The sequence below is a fragment of the Equus quagga genome, chromosome 15 (assembly GCF_021613505.1).
Source record: "Equus quagga isolate Etosha38 chromosome 15, UCLA_HA_Equagga_1.0, whole genome shotgun sequence".
NCBI lineage: Eukaryota > Metazoa > Chordata > Mammalia > Perissodactyla > Equidae > Equus > Equus quagga.
In genome coordinates, this window is record NC_060281.1 from 47981004 (window position 1) to 48006534 (window position 25531).

At 42.7% G+C, this 25531-nt stretch overlaps 1 protein-coding gene across 4 annotated transcripts in view; it reads left to right on the forward strand.

Annotated features, from left to right (window-relative positions):
* The window catches only part of ATXN1 (ataxin 1), a 378660-nt gene that overhangs the window by 178960 nt on the left and 174169 nt on the right, over nucleotides 1–25531 (forward strand). For all 4 annotated transcript variants that reach the window (XM_046639025.1, XM_046639026.1, XM_046639024.1 and 1 more), the window contains one exon: nucleotides 22482–22542. The gene's annotated coding sequence lies outside the window, so the exon portion shown is untranslated. The remainder of the gene's footprint in view (nucleotides 1–22481; nucleotides 22543–25531) is intronic.

Genomic DNA, 25531 nt, shown 5'->3' on the forward strand with positions numbered 1-25531 from the left:
AGAAGGAAAAAGGGTGCAATTGTTCAGTATGTTTCAGTCACTTACACAAAACCGTGCAATTGCTTATTAATTTTCCAGGCTTGGACACTTTCTTGGGAATAGTTGGTGTTCTATTGTAACTCTGCTTCAGTTAGGGATTTGGCACATCCATGACAGAGAGGGAATGTTTCATTTTTCTTTTCACTTTCCTTGGGCTTGCCTGTTCTGTCTCTGAAAGATGCTAGAGCTTCCCCAGGGAGAAGGCCTGCCTCTTTCCTCTTTGGGAAATGTTGATTTATATTATATGAAACATTTGTTTTTCATAGAAATGTCCATTTCAACATGTTGAAATAGTTGGCTCTAATTTATATGTGAAAAATAAATAGACTTGTCATGGAAATGCTCTCAGGGTACAGTTACATAATAATTAGGTATGCCCCCCCAACTTATTAACATAGGAGACCTCACCTCATAGTAGTTTTCTCAACTTGATGGTTTCTGTTAACTTTTCCCAAGCTCCATGAAAACACGTTAAAAATAACTGTTACAAGTTGAAAGTCAACTATTTTTATAAGTATGACATAAGTAATTGTATCTCATAGTGGCAATTTTGTCTCCCTACTTAATAGTTGGGGCAGTTGAGGCTCAGAAAAGTGGCAAAGCTGAGATGAAAATTCAGCATTTCCTGATTTCCAGCCCGTGGAGGACGTTTTTCTGTGCTAATGTTATTGTAATCCAGGGCTCAGTTTCAGACGTGTGGAGGGGGTTGTAAAGGCAAGAGAGGTGGAGGAGCTTGGAGAAGGGAACGCTGCGCCTCACGTGAGCAGACTGGGTCCCAGCCCTGCCGCTGTCACTCTCTGACAGCAGGGCCCTGGGGCATTTGACTTCTCAGGGACCTCAGGAAACTGAGGCAGCTTAAAAATTCTATGCCTTAGGGGCCGGGTAGTGGTTAAGTTCACCCGGTTTGCTTCGGCAGCCCGGGGTTCACTGGTTCAGATCCTGGGCGTGGACCTAGCACCACTCATCAAGCCATGCTGTGGCAGGCCTCCCACATATGAAAAAAATGAAAGAAAAGATGGGCACAGCTGTTAGCTCAGGGCCAGTCTTCCTCAGCAAAAAGAGGAGGATTGGCGGCAGACGTTAGCTCAGGGCTGGTCTTCTTCCTCAAAAAATTCTGTGCTTCATATTGAAATATTTAGGGATTAAATAATTTTCCGGGATGTGCTTGAAGCTGTAAGATTGGCCATGAGTTAATCATTATTGATGCTGGGTAATGAGTATTTGGTGTTCTTTTGAAAGCCTTCTGTGCGTGTTTGAAAGATTCCATAAAAAAGTTTAAAAAAAATATTTTGCTTCTAAAATGTATACCTTTGATTCTTCCCAACTCCTCTCCTTCCAGAATCTATTGTTGAGCTCACTCATTTCTTCCGAACAACAAACGCATTCTCTGAAGGAAACCGAGCCCTCTCCTTTGGTCTGATCCTAATATATATACTATTAGATTTTCCAATGCCTTCCCCATTTTTCATTTTTTAACAGATAATAGAATGGCTGTGATTTCATAATAACTTCAAAATCTGCTCTCTATTCCTCACCAGTTTGAATTGTAGAAAAGAGTACAAAAGATTAGAGTACTTTAAAATACATCTCTGCTAATTATACATACAACTGCATTCACTAAATGTGAATGTTTTCAAGGCTTTCTTTGCTACCAAGTGCCACCTGCTCACGATTTAAATGAGCACAAATTTAGTTCCATTAAATAAAACACAGCAACTCTTCTCCTATTGCACAAACTCCTTTAGGCCCTATTTTGGAATTGGGAAACTAATTCTAGTGTTCCTTTGTTAGCTCTGGGTCTGTGTCAATCATGCCACAAGGTTGATGACTCGAATACTTTGCAATCTTGCTTGAAAAATTCTAGCACACAAATAGGTGGTGGTGAAGTGCTTTGCGTTTTATAAGAATCCTTATGAACTAGACGGCATTCGAACTTGTGGTTCCAGCAATTACCGGGCCCCTGAATTGAGAAATCCATGCCTTGGCTTTTACAGTTCGTTAAGCAAACTTTTTACTAGCTATTGCCAAAAATAAAAAAGAAAAAAAGAAGAAGAAAAAGAAGAGAAATCCTCCCTCATAATGTTATATTCTTGGCCCAAACGATGGTCTCCCCGGAAGCTGCTAGACTCAAATTTCCACCTTGCTATTTTAAAGTTGCAAGGTCCTTTAAGAGGAATTCATTCATCTCTTATTAATCTGGAACATTCATGATCCCTGTAAATCCAAAGAGGATGTTTCTTTGGGGACTATGAAAGTTCAAGCAGCATTCACATCCAACATGAATTAACGAACTCTTTTCCAAAAAGGCTTCCATGAGTGGCCTCATCTGCTACGTTTGGAAAATGAAAAATCCCACAGCATGAAGTACACATTTGCCATGCTCGTGGAAAAATGATCTCCTTCCAACAACTTCTTTGTCACATATCTGGACCCGAAGTCCTTGGTGTTTTTTTCAGGTGTAGCCATCTTTTGAGAAAGGAGGAAGAAACTGCTTATCTGTCCTAAAAGTCCTTATTTTTCCTAATCTTCCCTCCTCTCTCCACCACACACACCCTTGCCCTAAATTCCTTTCCGTTTTGCCCTTTCAGAAATTCCTCCCTCCCTCAGAAAAGCTAAAAATAATGGCAATGCTTTCCAGTGATCCTGCCTTATTAGTATCTGAGATGGAGGCTGCAGGCAAAAAGGAAACCCTTCATTGTGGATCCTGCTCAGAACTGCATGTTGACAAAGCTTGGCTCACCCCAAGATTTTCAGATGAAAAATCTCATCTTGGGTTTCCACTCTCATTTGACTCCCATTATCCTTTCCTTAGTGTCACAACATGTCAACATGCTTGGAACATACCTGCTGTCTCTAGGGTACCCTGACCCCATAGCATAGATTCATAGGTAGGTTTATAGGTCCAGAGAAGTGAAGACGTACCTGAATCCTCTAGCTGTGATTAGGGGAAGTCTCAAATGATTGTGGCCACACTGCAGATTTTAAACTCTCAGATGTTCTTTATTAAAGATCACAGACCCGTTCTTGGGTTCCCAGGAGTGTGCCAACCTGCAGACAAGAGCCCTGAGGACGTGGGGAAGCCTGGAAGTGGAGTCCTTTAAGCAGAGTCCCCGTTTGTGTGCGATCAGGCGCCATAACTTGGCTGGCCTGCCTGGACAGCTGGCTCTGCTTACTGTGGGAACAATGCAAGGAAGGCCGTTGTCACATTCCTCAGGGGTCAAACGCACAACCTTCCTAACACACTCAGTCCCTGCTGGCAAAGGGAAAGATGAGGAGTGTGAAAGCAGAGGCTTGGAGAATGCAAATGACTTTAGAAATCCACTGACTCCGTTGTTTGGCTGTTTTAGAAACTGAGTCCCAGAGAAGTTCTATGACTTGCTCAGGCCCATCAGTGACTTGATGGCAGACCCAGGACTGGAATTTTCTAACTTGTGGTCCAATACCCAGATGGTTCTCTGAGCATCTTGAATGTTGCAGACTCGTAGTAAAATGGAATTATTGGTGAACGCGTTATATTTTGTTATATTTTCACATGCCACAGTGGGGTCAAGTTCAGTGGCCCAAGTCCTTTAAGCACCACTAGGACAAGTTCAGCCAGCAAACAGCATCTTTAGTGACCCTATGGGAAGTCATTGCCTTCTAGCCCCAAACCCAGAAGTTAGAGTTAATTTTTAAGTGCCCACATTTAACTCGAGCATGGAGCTCTGAAAACACTCAAGTACTAATGCTTGAAAACATCTAAATTCCTCTGAGCTCTGACGATGCTTGAACTCTTTCTTGAGAAAAATGCTGAAATCGTAGTGATTAGAACACATGAAAACAGAATCACTGAATAAAATTTGTCATACGTGCCCTGGTTGAAGGCACATTTAGGAGTTCAATTTATAGGTCGCTGGTCATTCTTTTTCCTTTAGCATGCTTTCCGATAAAGAGTTTTATGTCACCTTCCTTCAGCATTTGTGCAAGCTGATAAAAGATTTTCATGTAAGATTTTTACTATTGCAAAAATAGACACCAGGAGGAAAAAAGAGTGTCTTATCCCCAAATGAAAAGAATTAGAAACAGTACTTTTGCACATAAACTTCTGGATGATGATCTCAATTTTCCTTTCACAGGAAAAGGCACCATAAATTACTTTTCATCAGGAAAAGTGGTGCTTGCGTGACACGCTGCTCCCCTCACAGAGCGAGGGGTGGCCGTGGTGGGAAGAAACGAGCACAAACTGCTGTAGTCCCGTGAGCTTTGCTGGTCTCTCATTTTCTGAACTCCGTGCCTTGTCATTCCCAAAGATCATTTGTGGGCATGCCGGGGTTAAATGCCACACTTTCTGTAAAGAATTTGTTCTTTATTTCCCAGGGAACGTTTCCAGGTTCAGACATGTGATTGTAGCCTTTTTTAAAAGATGGTAGTCTTTTGTCTACTTGTGAGTTGTATTGGGCTGCTGTGAAGTCTCACCTAGAGCAGGATTCCTGGAGGCTCCTACAGGATTTGGGAGTGTTGAGGGCTACCGTATTTTCCCTCCACCAAGAGCCTCCACGTGAAAAGTGGAAGACAGCAGCGTGTTCTCTGAGTCCTGGAGCAAGCCAGGGAATGTGGCGAGGGCAGAGGGAGAGGAGATGAAAATCCTGCGCGTCCCTCACTGTGATCGTTTCTCTTTCCCCTTACTGAAGCGCAATGCTCCCTGCTATTTGAAGAGAGCAATTTAGATTTATATTAAGGGATGAATAAATATGATGCAGTGATGAAATCTCATCTGGAGTGAATGCAAATTGGGCATGCTATCGATCACGTGGTGGTGTCTCACTTTGAGCAGAAACAGGGAGCCCATTGGAAGCCTAGATGCTTCTCTTGTCTGTCCTGCATTCACCCAGTAGACATTCCAGAGCAACTTGGGCAGGGGGAAAAAGGTTATGCTTGTTTGGTATCTCTCATCATTGCACCTCATGTTATAGGGCCTCAAAGCACTTGACAAGCCTTCAAGTAATTCCAGGTGGTGGGTTATTTTTCCCCAGATGGTCTTAAGAGGTGATTCGAACCATTTGACATCGCGAGAATGTCCTTTTGGTTCCTTCTGCAGTTCACATCCTACCTTCTCTCCTTAGAGTTTTGGGTGCTCAGAGTCAGGAGGTCAGAAATCCCTAGTTTGAGCTAGGTCATTGTGTAGCTTTGGCCAAGTCACCTTACATTAGTGGGACACAGTTTCCCTGTTCATTGAATGGGGAGGCTGGACTGAAGGCCCTTGAGGGTTCCCCTCCAGCTCTGCCGTTCTGTCATACACAGGGCTTTTTGCCTCCTGAGACTCAGCATGACTGGAGGCAAGTCCACCTGCAATACTGTTCTTGCAAAGTTGCTCCCTCTCCCTGATCAACTTTTCCACCCCTGTCGCATGAAGTCTGCCACTTGGAAGAACCTCAGATTTGATCAAAGGTGTCCAGGTCTAGGGAGCAGCTGGCAAAGCCCCGAGCATGTTTTGCCCTCTTCTGCTTTGGTTGGTGATGAAAAAGTAGGTCACAAGGTGCTGCCCTCTTTCCAGTTATCAGTAGGGGAAACCCCCAGGGCTGGAAAAGGAACAGATACAGAACAGCTTCAAAGAAGGAAACAGAAAGAGATGCATGAGAAAGGAGGCTAAGAACGGGGGTCTCTGGGCCTACCCCCACTGAGAGGGAGAGAAACGGGAACCCTGATGGTTAGGAAGGAGAAAGAATGCTATCTTGTGCCTCCTCCCATGGGTTAGAAGATCGTGGACCTTGAAGGAAATGGCTGGTTGCCCTCTTGGAGTTCCAGAGGGTTTGGGATAAGGTGTGCTCTGCTCCCGTGCTTTGCTCTGGGCTGGGGTCCTGGCAGCGCCGCATGGTGCTGTCAAGGTTCTCCGGCTGCGTTTTGCAGAGCTTTGCAGTTTGCTCCCTAGGGCCATGGGCTGGACTCAGCCATTTTCGACCAGAACAGCTCCTCCTTTATCTCTGTTACATTTTGAGGTTATGTAAAGATTTTGTTTTCTTAAAAATGTCCCACAAATCCTGAGAAAAAAGAACAAAGTTGGAGGTATCACACTTCCTGATTTCAAAATATGCTGCAAAGCTATAGTAATCCAAACACCATGGTACTGGCACAAAAACAGACACAGAGGTCAATGGAAGACAACTGAGAGCCTGCACGTTTGTGGACATCTAATCTTCAACAAGGGAGCCAAGAACATACAATGGAGAAAGGAGAGTCTCTTCAGTAAATGGTGTTGGGGAAACTGGACAGCCACATGCAAAAGAATGAAAGTAGGCTATCATCTATTGCCATACACAGAAATACAAAAATTAACTCAAAATGGATTAAAGACTTGAATGTAAGCCTGAAACCATAAAACTTCTAGAAGAAAACATAGGCAGTACGCTCTTTGACATTGGTCTTAGCAGCATATTTTCAAGTACTATGTCTGACCGGGCAAGGGAAACAAAAGAAAATATAAACAAATGGGACTACGTCAAACTGAAAAGCTTCTGCTCAGCAAAGGAAACCATCAACAAAACAAAAAGACAACCTAACAATTGGGAGAAGATATTTGCAAACTATATATCTGAAAAGGAGTTAATATCCAAGATATACAAAGAACTCATACATCTCAACAACAAAAAACAACCCAATTAAAAAATGGACGAAAGATCTGAATAGACATTTTTCCAAAGAAGATATATGGATGGCCAACAGGCACATGAAAAGATGTTCAGCATCACTAACTATTAGGGAAATGCAAATCAAAACTACAATGAGATAACACCTCATGCCTGTCAGAATGGCTATAACTAACAAAACAAGAAATAACAAGTGTTGGAGAGGATGTGGAGAAAAGGGACCTCTCATACACTGCTGGTGAGTGTAAACTGGTGCAGCCACTATGGAAAATAGTATGGAGATTCCTCAAAAAATTAAGAAGAGAACTACCATCCAGTCCAGCTATTCCACTGCTGGGTGTTTATCCAAAGAACATGAAAACAGGAATGCATAAAGATATACGCACTCCTGTGTTCATTGCAGCTTTATTCACAATAACCAAGACTTGGAAGCAACCTAAGTGCCCATCAAGAGACCAATGAATAAGGCAGATGTGGTGTATCTACACAATGGAATACTACTCAGCTATAAAAAAAGATGAAATCTTGCCATTTGCGACAACATGGATAGAACTTGAAGGTATTATGCTAAGTGAAATAAGTGAGATGGAGAGAGTCAAATACCATAGGATGTCACTCATAAATAGAAGATAAAAACAACAATAACAAACAAACACATAGCTACAGATTAGATGGGTCGTTACCAGAGGGGAAGGTGGGAGGGAAAAGGGCAAAAGAGGTGATTTACAGATGTGTGAGGTGATGGATGCAATTAGTCTTTGGCTGGTGAACATGATGTAATCTACACAGAAATCGAAATATAATGATGTACACCTGAAATTTATATAATGTTATAAATCAATGTTACCTAAATAAAACAATTTTTAAAAAGTGCTCTGCAAAAAAAAGTTCCACAGTTTTTAAAAAATTTAAAAATTTTTACCATTGGTAATTCATGGAAGAGCTCATATGCAAAGCTGTATGACCTTAGACAGGTCATTGATTTCCCTGAACCTCATTTTCTTTATCTGAAACCAAGGTTAATTAGATGTTCTCTGTCTGACAGATTGGTTGAAGGATGAGAGTCAGTTATTCATACCTTCGTTCCACAAACATGTGTCGAACACCTCCCCTGTGGAAGGTTCTCTTGGGTGAGAAATTCATAAGTAAATAGGTGGGGCACTTATTCCAAGAAGAGGGATAACCCATGTGCAAAAGACACAAAGATAACTTGTTCTTGTTGTTGTTAACTAGATGGTTTCATGTAGTGCCTCTAGAGCCTAATTCCTTGGGTTTGAATTCCAGCTCCAACTACTTACCAGTGTGACTTCAGGCGCCTTCCTTAACCTCCTTGTGCCTTTGTGTCGGGGTCTGTACAGTGGGGATAATAATAGACCCTGTTGGATTGGCTGGTTGCTAGGAAGGCTAAGTGAGTTACTATTTGTAAATTAATTAGAACAATGCCTAGTGCATAGTGAGTACTCGCGCATGTTTATTTTTATTGTTATTGATTATTTCACCAATGCATTGTGAGATTGGTGCTGTAGGGCACGTTCTTAGTGGAGGTGCCAGGTGTGCTGTCTCTTGGTGCTCTACACGGCAGTCCCTTGTCATTGCACTTCCGTCTTCCCTTCTGCCTTGTGAGTTCCCAGAAGATGCATCCTGTGTTCAAGAGGAAAGGGCAGAGAAACTCACGTCAGAGAAAGAGAGCTGAACAGAGCTGTTTCTGTGCATGGATTCTCTTTTGTCTCTCTTTCCTTTTCCCCTTTTTTTTTTGAGGTTGGATTGGCAACCAGTCCTCTCAGACCGAACAAAGGCTTTGCTTTGCAGAAAAGATCTTTCTGTGTTCGGGTGTCATCTGCCTGTAAGGGTGTAATTTGTTTCTGATGTATGCAGGGTACTCCCTCGAGAAGGCTTTGTTGATGCTGAGCGGAGGCCTCCCGTATTGATCGGTGATAGAGCAGTTCTATAGTGGGTAAATGAGGTCATTCTCATCTTGATACTCAAGTCGGTGACCTTGAGGCTGATCCGATGACTAAGCCACATAGGTGGATCCCTGGTTACAGAATGTCCTTGTTTAAAGGTAAATCGGTGAGAGGGGGACTAATAGTTTTAAAGAAATGACTGTAAGCGAATTGCATGCCCCTTGGTGAGAGGCAGGGTGTATTAATAAGCTCTGAGGCCACCCAGGCCTTGGTGAGACTGTTAAGGCTGATTTTCCAGAGTTCCTTTATGTGTGTTCCTCTCTTCTCCCATTAGATTCCAATTCTCTGTTAAACTGCCATGACAGTGTATCATATTGTCAGTGTGAAGTTCAGAGCAAAATACTTAGGCCTCTGAGCTAGTTGGCTGGTTGGCTTTTTCTTTGCTTTTTTGAAATTCACCAGTGGGGCGGGACAGAGCTGAAGATGAAAAGATTTTTAATACGAGAAAAGAGAGGAAGTAAGCATGATGATAAGATGTGCATGCGAAAACCCCTTGTTCAAAAAGGAGAAGTGCACTGTAGAGTGAGCTATCCATTTCATCTGGAGGAACATGTTCGCCTTGCAAATAAGAGTTTCTGTCTGCCAGCATCCCTGCTGTTGCTGACCAGGCCTTATCACACTGGACTAGGGGCAGGTCCTCGATGAACGGACTCCGAGGGGCTGGGCAGCTGAAAGGCAGCGAGGGAAGGTAGCAGGAGAGGGTAGGTTGGAATAGTTATTTTGGAATCATTGGGTAGCAAAAAGCTGTTTCGATGTTTGTCCATAATAGCAAATGTTTATATCATTCTTACCATGTGCCAATACTGTTCTGAGTGCTTTTTTATATATTAAAACCATTATTATGTAAATTTTCTATCTGAGAACAATGAGGTTAAGTAATTTGTCCAGAGCTGTTCGGAGGCAGGCATTGGCTTCAGGGGTGGTCCCTGACCACTTACATCCTGTCACTGTCAGCGGGAGGCAAGTTCTTAGGGGTACACAGGAAAAGGGAATTCCTGTCCCCATTGGGCATGTTTCTTGTACAGGTAGAAGGAATTTAATTACTTCAAAGGCTTTCACCAAATGTACTAATCTGGCCAGTTGCCATTAAGCTCACCAGATTGGGAGAAAGTGGTAACTCTACCCAGCTCTCCTGAGAAGTCAGACTTTTCCCTTCCGGGTCAAAAGTCTCTTTCTTGCCTGTACCCAGATTGTATTCTGATTAGAAAGTCATTTCCAGTGCACAGCTACTCAGACACGAGAGCCCTTCTCTGAGGGTAAGCAGAAGCTGGCTCTCACCCTCGGTGGCATCAGTTGGCAGAATAGAAACACTTTTTTCCTGTGGCAGTTGGCATGGCCATCGATTTGCGGAGTAGGATAGCTGGGGAGCGTTCTAGACAGCTTCAACATTTGCTGGCACTAATGAATTTGTCAAGCATCTGAGCTCAGGATGGTGCACACTTGAAATGATCTGAAATGGATTGTAACTTTTCTAAAAGATAATAATCTGATATTGGAGTCAGAAGAGGCGTATTTTTTGTAAATCATTTAATGAACTCCTGTCTCCAGAAAAACTTCATATTAAACCACAAAAAAGGTCCTGAAGTCGTTAAGGCCAAGTAAGAGTTGAAGCTAGAGGTAGGGAATAAATAACCAAGTTTGTGGAAATTATAAAAGAAATAGATGTATCCTAAATGCACTCTTTAACTAAACGTTTTTGACTGGAGCGATAATGATGTATTTTTGATCTGTGATAAGTACAAGTGTTGAAATCTCTCCAAACCACAGAAATGATCGGAGGGTCCGTGTGGAATATAAAGCTCTGCAGAGTCTGGAGCTCATATCCTATATGGCTTTTTGCTAATTAATAAACATTGGCTTCATGTCTGGTACTTAATAGCCTAATTGCAGCACACTGGCAAAAGTGCCGTCTCTCCCTGCTAGCCGTGGAGGAGTTTTCTACAAAAGAAGTTAAAAGGAGAAATCAGGAAACACATTTTTTAAAATCAGATGCCCAGAAATAATCAGATACGTGTATATTTTGGTCAAATAAACAATTCCTGAGAAACCTTTTTATGATGACCGTGCAAAATTGTTCATGAAACTTTTTTCGCAACATTTTATTATGAACAATTTCAAATGTTTAGAGAAGTTGAAAGAATCGTACAGTTAACACCCATAAAGTCTCCTTATTTAACCTCCTTTGTGCCTCAGTCTTTCCAGCTGTACAGTGGATAGACCTTATGTCATTGGGTTGTTGGGCAAGTTAAATTGAGTTAATATTTGTAAAGTAATTTGAACAGTGACTGGCACATAGTAATCACTCAACAGTGTTTCTTATTGTTACTGTTATTGATTATTTCACCAAAGCATTGTGGAATCGAGGCTGTAGGGCAAGTTCTTAATGGAGGTGCCAGGTGTGCTGGGTTTTTTTTTGGCCCTTAGCATTGCAGTTCCTAGTAATTCAAATTCTGCCCCTTACCAGCTGTGCAACCCTGAATAAGTCACTTAGCCTCTCTGTGCTTCAGTTTCTCCACCTGGAAGGGGAATAATAATAGTGCTACTCACTTTATTGGGTTGTTGTGAGGATTAACGAGTTAAAACTTCTAAAGTTCTTAGGACAGTTAAAAATGAGTATCAGCTTGAATTCCATCAATTACTAACTCTGCTATCTTGGGCAAAATAGTTATATATTTTTTTGTCTTTGTTATTCTCATCTGTAAAATGGGACTGAAACCATTGAACAACTTTATGGAGATTAAACAAAATGATGTACGTAAATCACTTAACAGAGGACCTGGCAGACGTTTTAGAATTATTATTAACTCAAGTCCATACTTACTCCCATTTCCTTAGTTTTTACTTGATGTCCTTTTTCTGTCCGGGATCCCACCCAGGACACCACATTACATGGAGTCCTCCTGTCTCCTTAGGCTCCTCCAAAATGGGACAGTTTCTCAGACTTGTTTTTGATGACCTTGACAATTCTGAGGAGTGCTGATCAGTCATTTTGTGGAATGTCCCTCAACTGGGGTTTTTCCTATGTTTTTGTTATGATTAGAAAAAACCCAGTTGAGGGACATTCTACAAAACAACTGATCAGTTCTCCCCCAAAGTGGTAAATTGCCAGTTTCATCGCATCATATTTTATCAAGGATACATGCTGACGCTGTGACTTACCACTGTTGATCTTGACCTTGATCACCTGGCTGAGGTCATCTTTGTCGGGTTTCTCCATTTTAAAGTTAAGCTTTTCACACACACGCCCCCCCCCCAATACTCTTTGGAAGAAACCCACACCTAAGGAGTGGGGAGCTATGTTCTGCCTCCTTGAGTGTGGTGTATCTAGATGGATTATTCAGAATTCTACACAGGAGATGTGTCTGTTCTCTATTTACTTATTTATTCAGTCATTTCTTTATTTCAGTATAAACTCATGGCTATTTATTTTATACTCTAGGTTATAATCCAATACAGTGTTATTTCCTTTTTTGCTCAAATTGTTCCAATTTTGGCCGTCAGCAGCTCTTTCAGGAACATTAGGAATATTGCTGTTGTTTTTCTTTGATACGCCCCCATCATTGTGCTTTTGGTTTTTTTTGTTTTGTTTTGCTTTTTTTGAGCATTTCCTTCACACTCATTGTGAATATTCCCAGTGCCAGCCCTGGCGTCAGCCATTTCTCCAGTTAGCCCCTATTCCTTTTATTGGGGAATGGTGTTTGAAACCAAGATCTGGGCACTGGGGCTTGCAGAAATTTTATGCTCAACAAATAGCATTTTTCTCCCTTCCTGGAAGTTTGGCCTGGACAGCAGTGAGCATCCTTGTACGGGCTGTATGCTGCAGGTCCTCCTCGGTCGCTCACCCGGTCCTGGCTGGTGAGCCTAACTCACGGGAGCTGACGGGACAGAAGTCAGTCCAGCCAGTCAAGTCAGCGGATTTCATTCTGCTCAGTCCGGGTCTGACTCTGCTGTCCTTAGTGCTGTGACAGCCTTCTCTGCCCTCATGGAACCCAATCCTGTAGAGTCCAGTGAGAGGACAGTAATATGCAAGTGCTGTAGAAATTCAGACAAGAGAAAGGCTAGTGCGATCTAAGAGCATTCGAAGAAGTCTTCTCATGGGAGATTGGACTTGAGCTGGGTTTATTCCAGATGAGGAGGCTAGAAGGAAAGATGTGGAAGTATGAACAGATATTTTTTAGTAGATAAGAAGAGGCCTGAGATTAATGATGGACTTTAGCTTTTGGGGTTTTAGAGATGAAACAGGGTTTATTGATCTTGGTGGGATGAGGGGAATGGGCTTCAGTCAGGGGTGTGTTGAGCCAGCTTGTACTGGCTCTCACAAGCTGATTGTTAAATTTTCGGGAATTTTGAGAGCAGGCTGGCATCGTGTTGCTCGCTTGAAATCGGCCACAGTGGGATGTTTACACAACAGAAATCTGCAAACATTACCAATCAGGGCTCCTCTCTCCTCTCCAGCTAGTTATGAAACATCTCCCTGTACACCACTGGCTTTAGTTATCTAAAAACCTGGTGTTTACCCTTGGCCTAAATTTATTTTTTTCTCTAGGGTTTTTTTCGTATGCGTGTTTTCCTTCAATGCTTTGACTTCTCTGACAGAAACTGTCAAAAAATGGTTACAATAGAGATGTGTGTCCTCCAGTGAAAACTGCATTTTATTGCATGTTAAGTTAAAACTCTGATAGCCAGAAAATATTGTAGTTAACTGGGATATTTGAGACCCTCTGATGGCCACTCTGGATAACTGAGTTGGAAACATATGACCCAGCCTTGCATGTTATTTCCGTAGTGTAGGAAGACCTGCCATCACCTGAGGGTCGTCGTCAGTGTCATATGGAAGCAACACGGCCATAGGGCTTTCCTCCTCCTCCCCTGTGGTTGGGCTGACTTGGAGGTACCTTCCAGTTTCTTATCAAGAATGTGAGAAGTGGTATCATTTTCCCTTAGCGAAGAAACCATGATTCAGCATCATTGTGCTGGTAGTAGGTAATGCAGCCCACTGTTAGCTTGACTTTCACTAGGATGATACTTGAGTAATCCAGGAATAATGCTATGCAAATCAGGACAATTTTCATGAGGTCACCTCTTGTGCATGGTACATGATACTAAGTGTAAGGTAGACTTAGACACAGAGGGGCTTACGTTTCAAGTGAGTCAGCTAAAGGTGGTCACACATGTGTGACCAAGGAGAGCAGGGTTAGGGAAAGAGACTTCTCTTCCCCAGAACTAGAGATTGTGAGTTTTCACTGTCATCCTCCAAGACAGAGTTGCTTTGCTGTAATTACAGGGATTTCTTTTACCTTTCTTTGCTCTTTCCTATGTCCCTCCGCGAAGTAGGTGAACTTTCCTAACTGTTATTCCTCCCTGTCATTAGCTTTACTCCTGATCCACTGTCAAATTGAACCTCTGAGCTTGTAGCACTCAGAAAAGAATATTGCAGGTGCTCTGGCCATATCAGAAATCTTAGGTGCAGAGTTCACTCTGAATCATAAAGGCTCTCCTCTTCTCCCCCGAAATGATTCCTAGATGTGGCGGCTCTCCAGTGTTATTTCCTGGATTTCCTGGATCCCTCAAACCAGGTTACACTTCCTCAGCTGCTTCCCATAAATCGGCCATCGCAAGCACGACTGGCTTGGATCTCCTTGGGATAGCCTGGTCCAAACACATCACTTGGAAAGCTCCATTAGAGGGCCAACTGATCACGAGGCTCTTCCCTTTTTTTTAATTGTGGTAAAATATACATAACATAAAATTTACTATTATTAAGTGTACAGTTCACTGACATTAAGTACATTCACGTTGTTATGCAGCCAGCACCACCATCCAGCTACAGAATGCTTTTCATCTTCCCGAACTGAAACTCTGTTCCCCTTAAGCAGTAACTCCCCATTCTGTCTCCCCGAGCCTCTAGCATTCACCATTCTACTTTCTGTCTCCATGAATCTGACTACTCTGGGTAGCTGATATAAGTGGAATCATACAGTCCTTGTCTTCTTGTGACCATCTTATTTCACATAGTATGATGTCCTCAAGGTTTGTCCATGTTATAGCATCTGTCAGAACTTCCTTCCTGTTTAAGGCTGAATAATATTCCACATTATTGTATGTCCCACATTTTGTTTATTCACACTTGAGTTGCTTCCACTTTTTAGTTTTTATGCATAATGTTGCTGTGAACATGAGTGTACAAATATATTCAAGTCCCTGCTTTCAGATCTTTTGGACATATACCCGGAAGTGGAATCGTGCAATCATATGGTAATTCTATGTTTAATGTTTTGAGGGACCACCATACTGTTTTCCACAGCAGCTCCACCATTGTATATCCCCACCAGCAAAGCATAAGAGTTCCGGTTTCTCTACATCCTGGCCAACACGTGTTGTTTTCTGTTTTTGGGTTTTTTTGTTGTTATTGTTTACAATAGCCATCCTAACCTGTGTGAAGTGGTATCTCATTGTGGTTTTGATTTGCATTCCCCTAGTGATTAGCGATGTTGAGCAACTTTTCATGTGCTTATTGGCCATTTGTGTATCTTCTTCTAAGAAATGTCATTGCAAGTCCTTTGGCCGTTTTTTCATAAGGTTGTTTGTTTTTCGTCGTTGTGCAGGAGTCTCCTTCCTGCCTAGATAGTGCACTACTTCAAGAGGCTGTTGAGCATTTGTCTGGGGATCTATGGGGCAGCCTGTTTCCTTTGCACATATGTAACACAGAGGCGAATGCACAGGGACTTGCACTGGATAAAACTCAACCTAACATTGAAAGATTTGCCCTTGCTGCTTATCGTGGGTAAAGTTCAATAATGGATGCTGCAAAAATAAGCCATTCACTGCTTTTGGATGCTGTACAATATCGTCATCTAACGTTGTGCTAAGTCAAAATAGAATCTCTTTTGTGGAAAAGGAGGAAGCAAAGATTCTGTCTTATAATTTCCCTGTGTAATGATTTTCTAGACTGAGGGTGGACAAACTCTGGCCCATGGGCCATATCCCACCCCCACCTGTTTTTTGTAAATAAAGTTTTATTGGAACACAGCCGTGCTCATTTGTATTGTATTGTCTCTGGCTGCTGTTGTGCTGCGATGGCAGAGCTGAGTGGTTGCAACAGAGATTGTCAGGCCCACAAAGCCTAAAACGTTTGCTATCCTGCCCTTTACCAAAAAAGTTTGCCAGCCCCTGGCTGTCCTAGACATTTAAGAGATACCATTTTTTAAACCATATATATAATGTAGTGATGTTGACTGCTGGCTCTTTACTCTGTACTTGAGAAGTTGGAAAGCCATAAAGCTCACATAGAGATAAGATGTTATGGCTTTCAGGTATTTACTGAACTCCAGCTTTGTGTCCAGAACTGTGTTCTTCCAGGCTTTGTTCTTTGACTAGGACAATAGCTTTTGCATCCAGCGTCACCAGGGCTGCTGCCAGATGTGACTGAAAGGTTTCTAACCACTCAGGGCTTTTTGAAGTCGCGGTAGCTAACTCTTGCCTTATTTATGCTGAACTTTGGTGAAGGAGCTCTGATCTTTAGCTGTAGTGAGACGAGTTTTACTGCAGGGAAATGGCCCTAAAGGGTAGAGCACAGAAAACTTGCTGCCTTTCACCCTAAAAATAGCATCCTGCTTCCTTTAGCACTCCCTTCTAGTCAGAGGTACAGCTTTGCTAAGGCAGTCATTGCCAATTTTGGAATTTCCAGATACTGTTGGTTTGCTGATTTCGTTCCACCTTCTGTTCAACCTTTTGACCATTCATACAATAGACTTATGCTCACTGCTGGAAGAATTCTTGAGGTGTCTGGACAGTGTCTTTGAGAAGTTTATATGATGTGTGTTGGCAATTCAAGAATATTAAACATTGACTTTAAAAGATTATGTATAATACCCTTTGAGATCATTGGAAATCCTAGAGACACACACACACACACACACACGCTCATACCCACCCAGAAACACAGACATCCAGGAAATCGTAAAGCCAGGAGTGACGTCTACTTGAAGATGTTTTCTCACACAGACTGATAGGGTAGTCATTTTGTACAATGCAAATAAGATCCCGATAACGGATGAATCTGCAGAGATGTCACATTTTGCTGCAGATGTAATATTTATCTAAAGGCAAAATAGAGTCCTTGTCCTGTTTTATAGAATCTTGCTGCCCCAATTGAAATTTGTTAGTGAAATGATAGACGTTGGTTGTAATAGTGCCAATATATTGAAAACTTTATTGCCCTTTTCCTTTTCTTTTTGAAAAGGGAAGTTGACCTCTTCTTTTTTTTTCCTATAATATAATAATGAGTATTTCTCTCCCAGATCTGATTCTCTGACCTATAGTGATTTTAATTACTCTCTTTGGAAACCACTCCTAAAATACTATCTCCCCCTTAAGCCATAGGCTTTAATGTTGCAAATAGAGTCTCGTGGGAGTTCCTTTGCAAATGTCTTTCTTCAGTTGATATGAAGGCAGTATTTTCTTGTTTTTATATTTGTATGTTTTTACTCCCTAAGAGCAGATCTCTACTGAATTTCATGGTGTATATTTACAATCATCTTTTCAATTTACAGACAAGTTTTGGAATTCAGATATTGCCCTTCAAGTATAATGACTTCTCAGAGCAACGTGGGTCATTCATGCACTCAGTCAGATGACTTCTTGTTTATGGTCCAAGGAGAATTTATTCATTTCTGCGTATTTTGAGTGTCTGCCATATATGCCAGGCACTGGGCGAGGTGTTGGGAATTCAGAGATAAATGATATAAATTCCATGCTCTCAGAGCTGGGCCGCGATTTAGTGGGGGAGATGTGTACCCACACAAATTTAAAATGGAATATGAGAAGCGCTCCTTGTAGAGATAAGTACAGCATGCAGTGCTAAGTCTGGGGAATTTGTAAACTTACTTAAATCTTTAAATTGAGTTAGACTGTGGATAACTTTATCAGATGAGAAACACATAAATGTTATTTATTTATTCTGACGTAATAAATGGAAAAGTTGAGGGAAATAAAGTGCATCTGTTATAACCAATGGCCTCCAGCAAGGCCAGTGCTCTTGCACCGTTATCGTCCCTGCACATTCTGTGTTTTGGTCATTAACATTGCGTTTGGGTCAGATGAGAGTGTGTTCCATCTGCCACGCTTTGATAACTAAAGTAAAATGCTGATGGAGATCGTTTAAGATCGTCTCTATTCTGTTGATTGCATGCTTGTGGCTCATAATCAGAATGATGCAAAGTAATTGTTAGACTGACTTGCCAAGGCTACATTTTGTGTCGTTGCAACTGTCAGCACTTTGGTCCTGCTGTTCTGCCTGAAGAACGCTTGCCTAGCACCTGTTGGATGGCTAATGTACAACTCACCCCGAATATCATGGATAACTTTTGTTTTAGCATCCTTGCTTGCTACTCGTGAAAAACAACCTGAAAAAGAAATATCTGCTTATTTAGTGAAAGCCAGTGCTTGTTTTTGTGTTTGACAGAATGCTCTCTATTGGGGCTTTCATATAAAAATCCACACGGATGTTTCCAGGGTGTTGATCTCTTTTCTCTTTGGCCATGAAACCCAGACAAACCTAGTTTTAAATTCTTACTTTGTCATTTACTGGTTATGTGACCTTGGATAGGTTGCTTGTCTTGAACTTTGTTTCCCTCATCTATGCAATGGGGCTAATAGAACCTACTCTGCAGAGATTTTGTGAGGATTAGAGCTAATAGATGAAAATTTAGCAGCAGAAATTAGCCACTCAGTAAATGGAGTAGCTAATATTGAGGAATCTAATACTTACTCAGGATGACACAATACAGTGGCAAGACAAAATCTTCCAAAGTCAGTAGTTCAAAAATATATTGTAAGTGTAGACGGCTTTCTTGGCTAGGTCGTGTTCACCAGAGACACTCCAGCAGACAAGGACGTTAGAATCTAAACCACAATTTTCCATGGCTAGGTCTGCTATACAGAATGTGTTCCAGGCCATCCCATGTACGCCATCAAAGGATATGAAGATCCCTGTGAAAGCAAATTTAAGAATGTGTATTGGGGCCGGCCCCGTGGCCGAGTGGTTAAGTTCGCACGCTTCGCTTTGGTGGCCCAGGATTTCGCCTGTTTGAATCCTGGGCGCAGACATGGCACCGCTCATCAAGCCATGCATGCGTCCCACGTACCACAACTAGAAGGACCCACAACTAAAAGTCCACAACTATGTACTGGGGGGCTTTGGGGAGAAAAAGAAAAAACCAAAATCTTTAAAAAAAAATGTGTATTATTTGGCTTTGACTGCATAAAAAAGCTGTTGGATAGCAAACAACATAGCCTGACCATCTGGTTCTCTCTCATGGAGAAAGCTGTGACCACAAGAGAGTTAAGCAAAGCAAAAACTCTGTCCTTATAAGAAGTTCATTGTTAGATCTAGGGACATCTCACTGGCTCCTGAATTGTACGTTAAAAGAGATGTGTTAAGGGTAGCTCGGGGGCTGGCCCCGTGGCCAAGTGGTTAAGTTTGTGTGCTCCGCTGCAGGTGGCCCAGTGTTTCATTGGTTTGAATCCTGGGCACGGACATGGCACTGCTCGTCAAGCCACGCTGGGGCAGCGTCCCAAATGCCACGGCTAGAAGGACCCACAACGAAGAATATACAGCTATGTACCGGGGAGCTTTGGGGAGAAAAAGGAAAAAAATAAAATCTTTAAAAAAAAAAGAGTAGCTCAGTCCATATTCCGAGATACAGTAGTCTCTAGTGTGAGTTCTCCAGGAGATGCTTTTTCTGATTCCATGCAGTGCTAGAATTTAAGCTGTGTGTCCTTGGTCAAAATAGAATGGTAGAAAGCTCTTCTAAGAGCATGACACCCCCCCCCCCCCCAAATTGTCACTTCCCCTAAAATGTGCATAAGCTGGACAAGGGATGAGCACTTAGGGAACATTTGTTGGAAGGTGGCATGCCAAGGGGTTAGCACCTGTTGATTCATTGTAACTTCCGGTTTCACAGATCAACTCTATGTTTCCCTACTTTGTTTCTCCACTTTTGGTCTCTCCAGGATTTTCCAGCTGGGATCTCATTTGGCATTTCTCCGCTGCCACAATGTGTCCTGTCTTTCTTTCTCAGCTGCTCCCTGCCAGTGCCCTACACCTCCCACCTGCATGTAGGAGCAGTGTTGGCAATACTTAGAAAGGGTTAGTTACATCCATAGCTGCAGGAGGAATTAGCTCCACACTCTTTGCTGATTGTGGCAATAGATTCGTTCCCCCAGCCTCCCATCCAAGTGGTATTTTCCTGAAATGTTGCTAGTCAGTCACATCCCTAGGTATGGCACAGTTTTCTTAATCAAGGACAAGGATGTGTCATGCAACTCAAGCAAACTGTATCATATGTTTTACCAACCTGACCATTCTCTTTGAGAAGGAAATTAGATTAGAAATCCTGGGACTGCACAAACTTTCCAGCTCTTGATATCTTCTCAATATGGTAAATTTGGATTTTTTTTTTAGGTTTTGAAGTTCATATAACGTGATTATAAATTTTAGTGTCACTGAAGAGTTTACAATTTTCAGTTTACCTTCCTCTATATCATTAAATGGCTCTACCATGATCGGACTGAAAACAGGACACTCCTTTCACTGCAGACTTACGATTTCATACTTGACATAGGCATCTCTATCTACCATGAGCCCTAGTCTTTAAAATTTTGTCCCCTTACAGTATATTGGAAACTCGTTGAATATTGTGACTTGTGATATTATTCCCTGTGGTATATGTGCTAGTTTATGTTCTTCTAAACTTCACTCACTCAGACCAAAACAAGTTTTTGTTGTTAAGACTTCTTGTATTTATACAATCTGCCTTGCTCAATCTTGACGAAAATGGAGAAGAAAAAGAACCACACGCTATCACACATGTAGTCATTTCTCATAAACGTGGGATGCTTTGGTGGATTCTGTGAAGTCAACAAACATACATATTTAGTGGTTTGTTCTTTCAATGCAATACATTTGCAGTCCTTAAAAAATTATGATGGAGATGGATTTATTGATATTAAAAGAGGTCTACAGTATAACAAGTAAAATAGTAGACTGCAAAACAATATGGATACTATCATAGGATGTTATGAATAAATTGTATGTATGTGTATAATTTTATTTATGTAAGTTTATGTATAATATACTCTCTATACTTGAGCATAGGAGAGAACCTGGAGCCAAAAATGTTCATGGTGATTATTAGTGGGACTTTTGCTGATTTGTATTCTTTGGGTTCCCCCCCCCCCACTTCTCTATATTATCTAATTGTTCACAGTAAACAGTTTTACAGTGTTCTCATTTGTATCATCTCATTTTGAGGGTGGGGAAAAAGAGAATACAATACAGGTATTCGCATTTTGATAAATGATGAAATTATAAAAATCTCTGCCGTGTCTTCTCTATTGTTACAAATGTGTAAACGTGTTGTGCCAATGGCATTAAAGCTTTTTCTTTTTATGAAATCTCTTCTACATGCCAGGCACTGCATTAAGAACTTGAAACATTATACAAAGTAGGTATTATTATTGTCATTATGCAAATGAGGAAAGGATTCAGAGAATTTATGTAACTTGAATCACAGCTGATATGTGACTGAGCTGAGGCTCAGACTCACATCTAACTCTGAAGTCAGTTGTTGTGGTCTTTGTGATTCTGACTGTAGACGTCTTATCTGCCATTAGGATGAAAAGGTTAATGTATGTGAGTGGATTCTAAAGTGTTGCTTTAAAAAGCAGGTGCTCAGAGATTTTACCAGCGCGTGCCGTCTTTCAGTGCTCGTGTTGTTTCCCTGTGGTACTTTCAATTAGGGTGGAAACTTCTCAGGAGGCAGAATCACATCGTCTCAGTAGCCCTTGCCTCTCCTGGCACAGGCTGACAGTATAGGAGGTGGCCTTCTCTCTGTGACCGTGAGGCGTTCCTTTCAGATTCCGAGAAACTGAGGCTGGGCATCTGCCACCAGTGCACGTCCTTGTGGCCACAGGGCTCTCTTCCTTTTGGGGGAAGGGCAGAAGAGCAGTAGTTTTCAGACAGCTCATAGACTTCATCCCAAATGCTCTGGGACCGTGTGCAGTTTGCCAGTCTTGGGAGTTGGGAGCTAGACTAGCTTTGCCTCACATCCCCTCCTCCACCTGCAAAGGCGTCTTTAGAACAGTCTCTGGAAATTTTTAAAAACTTGGATCTTGAGCTTAGTTCCTTCTGTGATGTAGATTAAACAGTCTGTGGCTGTCACTCCCTTATCTCCCTTTGTCCTTCAGGCTTCCTCTTCCAACATTCACAGCATCTCGGGTCTTTCCCACACTTTATCTCAGACACCGTGGCTTCCTCACGGGATTACTCAGTCGGCCTGATATGTGACCCCCAGGGCCTCTCTGCCAAGTCCGCATTCCCATCTGAGCCCAATTACGGATCCCTGTGGGGCCATTGACTTCAGTGGGGGATGAATGGAGTGGAGGCTGTACTGTTTGGCGAAGGGGCAAAGTGCAATTATGGGGCTCTCTGGTGACTATTTAAAACATCTTCAGTTAGCCCCATGGTGAGGGTGCAGACACAATATTTTAAAAGATCCACCTTGAAAATGATTTCCCAGACACCACCATATACGCTACTTCGTCATGAGGTTCACCCATCTCGTGAGAAAGGAATCATGCTCATGATTATTTTCTACATGTTAATTGTTCAAATTGTTTAAAAAATTTGTGTCATCAGCCAAACACTTGTACATCCCCCGTTCGTCAGACATTTACTGTGCCCTTTGTAAGTGCCAAAGTGCCGGGCGCTGGGATTTCTTATCATCTCTAGACCTGGGTACCCATGCTGATTTAGAGAATAGACTTAATGTTTTTAAATCTTTTTCTCTTCCAGTTTTCCAAAGAAATTAGCCTGTTTGCTTGGTGAAGAGAAACCAATCTGCTGTTTTCATAGGGTGAGTGATCCTTTGCTCTTTTATGTATTTTTTACCTCCGTCAAAATTGTCTCCAGTTATTGTGATACTTCAAGAAGAAGTGCTTCATAGCGTGCATTCTCTAGATATTTTCTGCTGCTTGGAACCAAGGTGTTCCTTCTCCTCATCAAATTGCCACCTTCTTCAGAGGGAGGGTTTCCCTCTAGTATTTTTCTGCCTTTTCTTTTTGCTGTTCACATTTTGCCTCTTACGGGTGCTCACCATCGTTGCTGTTCCCTTGTCCAGCTTGCAGAGAGAAGGAGAGAGGAAGTTACTTTGTTTCAGTGACTGATGCACGGAAATATGGCCGTGGGCAAGGCGAAACCATCCATTTCATTCACATGACCCACTGTTTCATGAATACCGTGAATAATAGAGACAGAGAATAATAGGGTGGGAGCCCTAGATGGGACCTTAGAGGTCATCTGGCAAAGCCACTCTGTGCAGATGGGGCAGCGGAGGCCTGGAGGGCTTCACGTCCCCTGTCTGGGGGCTTCTTGAACAGCAGCAGAGCTGGGATCATGAGAGGCATTTGACTCCCAGCTGCATGGTCTACCCCCCTTGCACCCCCGCAGTGCCCCCACAACATGGAGCTGTCTTTTGAATCTCAGTTCCTTCTGAGGATACAGAGTTATAGGTGGTTCGACGTGATGGGCTGTAACAGCCGTCTAAGGCAAGGGTCAGGAGTGACACTGTTGAGCTGACTTTCTCATAATCATCCTTGGCTGCCACCAAGAGAGGTTGGTGGTGTGGATGCACCCAGCACACGTCTGCTGTAACCTCCTCTGACAGGGCCTGTGTTCCTTTGCACCCTTTCCAATCCACTGCTCTGCATTGCCCCATCACGTGCTGAGACTTGGTGGTCCATCTGTTTTGCAGCCAGAAGCCATGGTGCACCTGCAGGTGTGTAGGGCCAGCTGCAGACCCGCACGCCCCCACTCGGGCCTGTCTGCACCTGCAGAGTAGTGCTTACCAGGTTTCTTTATAGTGTGGTACAAACTTGGCCTGCAGTTACGGACTTGTGGAGAAATGTTTTTTCATATTAAAAAAAAGGTGATACCCTTTTTTACATGAGTGCACCGTGGTGGGGTATGATGGAGAGAAGTGTGAGAATATGGGTCTCCCCTGGAATCCCAGAAGGTGGACTTGCCTGTCGTTCTTTCGAGGATGCCTGTGCTAGATCTGACTCTGGGTCACGCTCATTTTGGTTGATGACCTAAGTGTAGTTATTTCCAAAACATTTCATCTCACCTAGGGATTGGTCAAAGTGTCGTATTGAGGGCCTGTATCATTATTTTATCCCACTTGTCAACTTAATCACTTTATCTTAACAAATGGGGGCTTCTCTTCTGCCCCAACTGGAGTCATTGTTAAGGAACTTGATATGTCTCCTTATCAGGGTACAGAGATTGTCTGCTTTCTGCCAGTGCACTGAATAGAATTTAGAACATGGATGGCTGATTCATTGAGGGATCGCCTGCTTATTACTCCAACATTGATCTCTCCTGTCCTCAGATGCTCAGGATGAGTGAATGTGCAGTCATTAAAAGTGTGAAGTTTGGGCTGGCTCCGTGGCTGAGTGGTTGGGTTGGTGCACTCTGCTTTGGCGGCCCAGGGTTTCACTGGTTTGGATCCTGGGCACGGCCCTAGCACTGCTCATCGGGCCATCCTGGGGTGGCCTCCCACATGCCACAACTAGAAGGACCCACAACTAAAAAATACACAGCTATGTACTGGGGGAGCTTTGGGGAGAAGAAGTAAAAATTTTAAAAATCTTTAAAAAAAAGTGTGAAGTTGAAGCTTTCCATTTCCTCTTTTTGTCCAAGAAAAGCCCAAAAGGTTTATCCCCCAAGCACACGACAGTATAATGTGGGACGTTGAGATCTGCTGCTCTCTGCTCTGGGGAATCTAAAGATCTCTGTGAAATGGAGAGATTGATAAGACTAAAACAGAGGACCATGAAGGGCCTTAGGAAGGTGGAGAAGTGCTAAATTCCATGCCTACTTTGCAGTATTCTTTCAGTAAAGAGTAAACTGCTAAGGAGGTTAAAGGGAGAAAATGGTAAAGGGATAAAATGAAGATGCTTGAAGTCATGCCGACCACTTGTGGCCACTTTGGTTTCCTGCTGGGGTCATCAGCAGTTTGAAGTCGACAGTCAGGAGGCATCAAATCGTTACCCAAAATATTACAAGCCATTTGCTTTTACCTGTTGGGAGGAAACTAAACACAAACTGAAGCCATGAGTTTCTCCCTTGAAAAGCAGCTCTGAGACTGGTCCCCATACATTGGGTCTATACCGTGCAGGTCGACATGCCACACACATGTACACCTTGTAAAGGATGAGTCGCTGGGCTCCATTTCATGATAGGCAGTGGGGCTGGACCTGGAACAAAGCTGCTGTTGTTTCCAGGCTCACCCAGCACTTGCCATCAATGGTATCCCTTTAAGGGAAATCTAAGACAAGACTCTTGCCAGGGCTGCGATTTTATTTGCAAGAGGCCGAGAAGCAATGGCATGTATTGGTTCCATAGCAACATGTCTGTGCAGCCAGAAAAAATATAATGACTGTGGCGGCCAGTATATCCTGGGCAGGATGAGTACAGCCTTGATGCCCTTTTTTATTTTCCACCGTATCCTGGCCCGCCTTTCCCCTCCTGCAGAGAGTGTGGACTTCGTAATTGTTGCTATCTATCCCTGCTATTAACACTTGCCTCTTGTCCCCATCCAGCCTGGGACTTGATGAGGGAGAAGGCAGCGTCTGTAGTAAAATTCTGCAGGCTGCTGAGCGTGCCAGCAGAGCTGGCAGGATCTCCCTGCCTTAGCAAACGAAAGTAGGTGGAGAGTCTGTGCTTTTCATCATCCCTGTGGCAGAGCAGCTCTGTCAGAATGGCACAGTGGGTAGAGCGTTTCCTGTACATTGCGGTCAGCTGCTCCTGGCTGGAAAGTGGGCCGTGAAATGCAGCAGTGTGAA